Below are 6980 nucleotides of genomic sequence, written 5' to 3'. Positions count from 1 at the left end.
GAAATTTCATCAGTCTCAGCTGGGCTGGGGACAGACAGTGATTCATTTCTAACAATAGAGCTGGGAAGGCACAGATGTGCCAGGAATATTTTCCCTTCTGACCTGGAAGTTGTTCCCTACTAGTCCCAGCTGTATAAACTTGATGCTGGTTTCCTTCAGACATAAGGAAAGCTGTCTCTGAACAGCAGGCCCTTGGTATCTCCTTGGATTTGGTTCCAGAACCTACCTTCCTTCCTCTTCCCCCCATGGATACCAAAATCTGTGGATGCTGTAGTCCCATTATATCTAATGGTATGATATTATGGTATCAGAGCCAGTGGGGTATAGTGGTTTGAGCAATGAACTACAACTCTGGAGACCACGGTTCGATTCCCCACTTAGCCATGAAAACCCACTGGGTGACCTTTGATGAGTTACAGACTCTCAGCCCCAGAAAACCCTGTGATAGGTTTGCCTTAGGGTTGCCATATGAGAAATGACTTGAAGGCAAACACAAACAAAATATGGTATATAAACAGCAAAATTAAGGTTTGCTATTTATTTTAAAGCTGTGGATGCAGAATCTTTGGATGCAGAATCCATGGATATATAAAGTAAAATGTACAAAATCGGAAGTATTGTTTCATTCCTACCTCCCATGTTCTGGGAATGAGACTTTGTAGTTGAAAATGCTTTTAAGTTTATAGCTGATGTGCCCTGGTTTGAGGGGAACAAACATGACAAAAATTTCTGAAATCAGGTGCAATTATTCAAAACATCAGACAGCCACAGTCCCTAATCCCCAGCATGGAGCAGGGCTGGTTTTGTGCATCATTGACACTGATGAAAATGGAACTCCACACCAGTTGTAGCAACTATGCCACCCCGCAACAGTAGCTGAGAGAATTAGCAGAAGGCCCTTGAGTTGGATTCCAGATGCAACTGGAGTTAGACTTTACATGATTCTCCCAGGCTCAACCCCATCCCTTAAAATGGTAGTAGTAGCCTTCCTTAAAGAGATGCTGTTTGATCTGCTGAACCAATGCACCAAGAAGTGTGATGAGAACTTAGGAAATATAAAGTATAATTACTGCAGTGAACACACAATGTCTCAAGGTTAAAGGTAAAATGGTTTATAGATCAGAAATATGTGCCAGTTTAGCAACCCAGGCTACTGGGAGCTCCTCCATTTCCCTTTCTCAAAGAGCTCTTGGAATATTCTCTGAAGGAAAAAGACAGATTAACTTTTCATGTGAAGACAACAAAGAGCAACCAGCTGCATTCTCAAACTTTATCTGAATCACTGCAGTTTTCCTTTTAGCAGTTTAGGTTCTTAACACAGTTAATAATAATAATACATTTTATTTGTGTTTCCCTGGCTCTCCCATAGGATCGAAGCGGGGTTACAGACTAATTAAAAACCATTACACAATCTCATAAAAACAGGATAAATAAACTCCAATATAAAATTCTACAAACTCTATGGACAACATACAGCAGGTTAAGGCAGGGAATCAATCGCATCGAAAATACTATTCATTCTACAGAGGGGGAAGGCTTGGCAAAAGAGAAAGGTTTTAAGTCTCTTTTTTAATGATTCCAGGGGGGTCATAAGACAGAGCTCCTCGGGAAGACTATTCCAGATCCGCAGGGCTACTACAGAAAAAGCCCTCTGGGATGTGGAGACATATCTGAAAGATGGTATTTCCAACAGGTTCTTCCCGATGTTCTAAGTGTGCAGGGCGGATTATATGGGGAGATGCCGTCCCTCAAGTAACTTGGGCCCAAGCCATGTAGGGCTTTATAGGTGATAACCAACACCTTGTATTGCGCTCGGAAGCGAATGGGCAGCCAGTGGAGATCTTTCAAAATAGGTGTTATATGGTCTAACCTGGATGCACTGGTGACCAATCTGGCTGCCATGTTTTGTACTAGCTGAAGTTTCTGGACTCGGTACAAGGGTAGCCCCATGTAGAACGCATTACAGAAATCTAAGCGAGAGGTTACCAGAGCATGTACCACAGTTTCAAGGTCCCTTTGGCCCAGGTAGGGTCGCAGCTGGCCTATCAACCGAAGCTGATAGCAAGCACTTCTGACCGTCGTATCTACTTGAGATGTCAACTGCAGAGACGAGTCCAGAAGTACTCCTAAACTGCGAACTTAGTCCTTCAGGGGAAGTATGACCCCATTCAGGACAGGTGGGAAAATTTCCTTCACTGGGCCTGGGGAACCTATCACCAGTACTTCCGTTTTCTCTGGATTCAGACTGAGTTTGTTTTCCCTCATCCAGCCCATTACCGACTCCAGGCAGGCAATCAGAGGAGAGATGCCATCCCTAGTCACTGCATCAGTCGGAGACACAGAGAAACATATTTGGGTGTCATCAGCGTACTGATAACACCATGCCCCGTGTCTCCAGATGATCTCTCCCAGCGGTTTCTTGTAAATGTTAAACAAAGTAGGGGACAAAATAGCTCCCTGAGGCACCTCAGATGTTAGTTCCCTCTTAGAGGAACAAGTGTCCCACAACTGCACCATCTGGAATCTGCCTGAGAGGTAGGATCGGAACCACTGGAGTGCAGTGCCCCTGATACCCAGCTCCCTCAGGCACTCCAGAAGGATACCGTGGTCAATGGTATCGAAAGCCGCTGAGATGTCCAAAAGCACCAACAAGGTCACACTTCCCCTGTCGATGCCCAGATGGAGATCATTGACTAAGGCAACCATGGCAGACTCAACTCCGTATCCTGCTCTGAAGCTGGTTTGAAATGGGTCCAGATAATCGGTTTCATCCAAGACTGCTTGGAGTTGGAAGGCGGCCGCTCTCTCGATCACCTTACCTAAGAATGGCAACAAGGAGACCAGTCTATAATTATTTCTCACCAGGGGGTTCAGGGAGGGTTTCTTGAGCAAAGGTTTAACTATTGCTAATTTCAAATTCGATGGAAATTTACCCTCCCTGAAGGATGCATTAATTATGAGTTGTAATAATGATGTTACTGTATCACCACCCTGGGCGGTCAACCAAGAAGGACAGGGATCGAGAGAGCACGTCGTCTTCTTAACACTTCCAAGAAGCTTGTCCACTTCATTGGTATGTACAAACTCAAAGTGATCCAGTTTAATAGAAATGAAACACTCCACCAGTTACTGTAATGCAAAACAGCACTTCCAAAACTTCTACCAAAGCAATATGAGACACACAATGCAGTTAGTACTGTATGTGGAAACTTTCTGGGGTCTGTGGACAAGCATCAGAGGGTTCATGAACTGGTTGCAAAAATTGTTTCCTTCTTCCTTCCCTCCTGTTACTCTATCCCCCCCCCAGTCACAGTGAATTTCAGAGTAAAAATTAATCTTTCTAGTGTTTGTTTTCAACATGTGACAACCCTAAATTCAAGGGTTGAATTGGGCAGAGATAATGCAGAGGATGTGCAAAGTAGTCATTCAGAGCTGAAGTGTTCAAAATACAAATAAATACATCAGAAATGAACCATCTGAAGATATTCAAAAATGTGTGCCTACATGTGGGCATACACACAGGACTAGGAAATCTTAAAAACAAACAGGGCTGCTGCTATTCCTAATCCATGTGGACAAGATGTTACCAGGTTTAATGCAAATAATGCAGAGACCTGTGCACCCTTGATTTGAATTTACACTGAAAAGAAACTCATGTGGTTTGCAAGGCTTGTGATGATGAGTTAAATTAAAAACACCTAGAGTTGCATGCAAGGAGCAAACTGATTGAAAATAATCTGCAGCACATTCAAATTACATTTAGAGTATGCTGTAGTCAAGATCAGTGCTTCTCAGACTATTTGATACAGGAACAGTGAATTTCCCCAACCCAGTGTGCCAGAGACCAGCACCATACTTGTGAACATTTGCCAATTTTTTTTTCCTTTCCTGGAAACTCTCCAGGGACTGGCAGCTGATGGCTTATGGACTGGTCCCGGCCCAAGGAGTAGTTTGAGTAACACTCATATAGATTTTGCCTTGGTGCCTTTCAAGAGTGCAGTACTTTCACAAGAGTATTAGTGTAATACTGCCATCTGTCTGAAATGGAAGAAAGAGAGGACTACATCATTTGTTCAAATCCCTGCTGGGCCATGGAAACCCACTGGGTAACCCTCAGTGACTCACTCTCTCTCAGCCTCAGGGAATGGCAATGGCAAACCCCCTCTGAAGAAACTTGCCAAGAAAACACTGTGATTAGTGTTGTCACATGTCGGAAACTACTTTGAAGGCACACAACACACATACACAAGCCTCACATAATGTACAAACATATGGCACATATGGCCCAGGTGATGTTGAAAGAATTGTTGTTATGTGCCTCCAGGTCATGTTTGACTTATGGCGACCCTCAGGTGAACCTATCACTTGGGTTTTCTTGGCAAGACTTGTAGAGAAGTTTGCCATTGCTTTCCTGAGGCTGAGGAGGATATCACACGACTGAAATTGGAAGTATAATCAAGTGTCATTCTGAACGCAATCATGCATATTCACGTTATTTCACGAAAGGTTACCACACACGATCGCTGGCAGTCCGAACACACTCTGAACGCAAACACGCGTCAATCCACAGTTAAGTAAATTCAGTGAACTAATGAAGTCACAAACCCTGTTCCTAGGCAACTTCGCACTCAGTGCGCTGTTGTTTGGTGTGATGTACATGTCTCCTTTGGTCCTGCCCCCCCCATCTCGAAGGGGGGGCTCCAATGAAGCCACACTGCAATTCTGCTTTAATTTTGCTTCCACTTGTCCTTCAGCATTGCTGAGGGGGGGCTGCTGCCTGCTAATTAAGAGGCATGGACCGGGAGCTATTGGATAACCATTATATTCACGTTTTCACATGACAAGAGTGAATATATGCTCATTTTAATGTGAATAGCGCATGTTCTTTCAACCATTCTTCCCCTCCCCCCCTTTTGTAAATTGTGGGGTTCCTTGGTTCCTCTCTCTCACTCGCCTAAATATGCTATGCTCCAGTCATCTGGAGTCTCACTGAGCATGCACAAGGGTGCCCATTCGCAATTAAGAACCCACCGATGTGATGGCGTACTTTGCACAGAATCTGGGTCACGTTCGAGGAGGCCATTACAGTGAATTTAAGGTGTGATAAGTAATCACGTAATTGCTTGAATTTTCAAGTTCACCTCACTATCTTCTCTTTTGAAATTGAGAGCCTCCCATCCCGTGTGATAAACTCCTGAGTGCGTGTGATTTGCCCAAGATCACCCAGGAGTTTGAAAGGCTCCTGGTGAATCCCACATGTTTTCTTCCCAGTGATGCTTTCTGCTATCTCAGATCTCATTCGAGAGAGAATGAAAAGGAAAAAAGCCATATTTCCCCACTGCTGCCTAGAAGACTATTTTAAGTTCTCATTTTCCTGAAAACATTTCCTAGCAGCATAAACTCTATAGCAAGAAATAGAAACTGCTAGCACTTTCTGAACACACAAACACACACATATAGGAAGAGTAAATGCATATGCATATATATAAAGTTGAAAAGAAATGTCTGTTAAAATACAATAAAGACAATGCAAATCAGTGGTGTGAGGAGCATACTCCTCTGACTGCATATATAATGCATATACATGTACACACACATATACATTTATATATATTTTTATATATGGCACCTCTGAAAGGTGCCATATTGATGAAACATTCCTTGCGGATTGCTAAGGAAAGATTAGCAACATACCGTATATAGTCAAGTCGAAAAATGTATGCCCCAAAAGGAACTCCAAAATCCTGGGTAGACTTATGGAAGGGTCAATGAGTTAATACTAAAAAAATTTGTGAAAGAAGTGCCCACCTTCCTCTGTAGCCTTGTAACAGCTCCTTGTTTGAAGCCCCAGCGCCAGCTCTCATTTCCTCCTCTCCTCCTCTCTCCCTCTTCTGTGTGTGTGTCTGTTTCCCTCTCTGCCTTCCGGCGCAGCCAGACCTAAGCTGCTGCTGACTTGCTGAGGAAAGGAACATAAAGTATGCCCAGGCTTGTACCCCGTTTTGCCTGGAAGTCCTGGGGGTGAAAGGCAAAGAGAGATAATGCTGTGTTCCCCATTTCTGCAAGCTATGGGCCTGGGGGGTCTTGGGGGATGAAAGGCAGAGAGAGATAATGCTTTGTCCTCCATTTCTGCAAGCTATGGGCCTGGGGGGTCTTGGGGGGGTGAAAGGCAGAGAGAGAAACTGTTTTGTCCTCCATTATTTCTGCAAGCCATGAATCTTGGAGTCCTGGGGGTGACAAGCAGAGACACAGCGGGGTCTGTCCTCCTTTTCACAAGCCATGAGCCTTGGAGATGCTTCTTGTAAGGGGAAGAGTGTGTGTGCGCATGTGCACGCTGAGGTTTGTTTCCCCTTTTCCATGCTGAGACTGATGCTTGGGAGAGGTCCAGAGAGTGAGATATAGGCAGGGAAGTGGTACTTTGTTTTCTCCCCTCCTTTAGATCTTTTGTAACATCCTCCAGTGTTTGCCCATCAACTTATCCATGGGTCATATCAAAATCCATGATTTTAGATCCAAAAACTGCCCTCGACTTATGCATGAGGTCGACTTATACATGAGTATATACGGTACTTTGATGAGTGAGCTTTTCACTGAATTAAACCTTCCTGTTTTTAGGTAATGGATACCTCTTGTTGCAAAAAGCACCAAAAGTGCTGCAGGATGGAAGTGCTAAAACCCTTCATTTGTTTTCTTGCTGCTTTCGAAAACAGTAGGATGGAAAAGTGGAATAAATCAGTGGTATGTACACTGCAGGTGCTACATAAATGATAACACCAAAATGTTCATGACTCACCTGCAGTGTCCTGACAAATCCATCCAACTAATCCTATTCTGTCCAGTGAAACCCTGCAGCTGACTAAGCTTTGTCAGTGTATAAATAAAACTATTTGAGATCTTTTTTGCACACTTCCCCATCACTAACTTTAATAAAACCAGGGCTCATTTTTCTATAAATGATCCACAAAACATATCACTCTTTAGAG

Source organism: Sceloporus undulatus, chromosome 2 (assembly GCF_019175285.1).
Source record: "Sceloporus undulatus isolate JIND9_A2432 ecotype Alabama chromosome 2, SceUnd_v1.1, whole genome shotgun sequence".
NCBI classification, from domain to species: domain Eukaryota; kingdom Metazoa; phylum Chordata; class Lepidosauria; order Squamata; family Phrynosomatidae; genus Sceloporus; species Sceloporus undulatus.
This window is presented reverse-complemented; position numbering follows the sequence as displayed.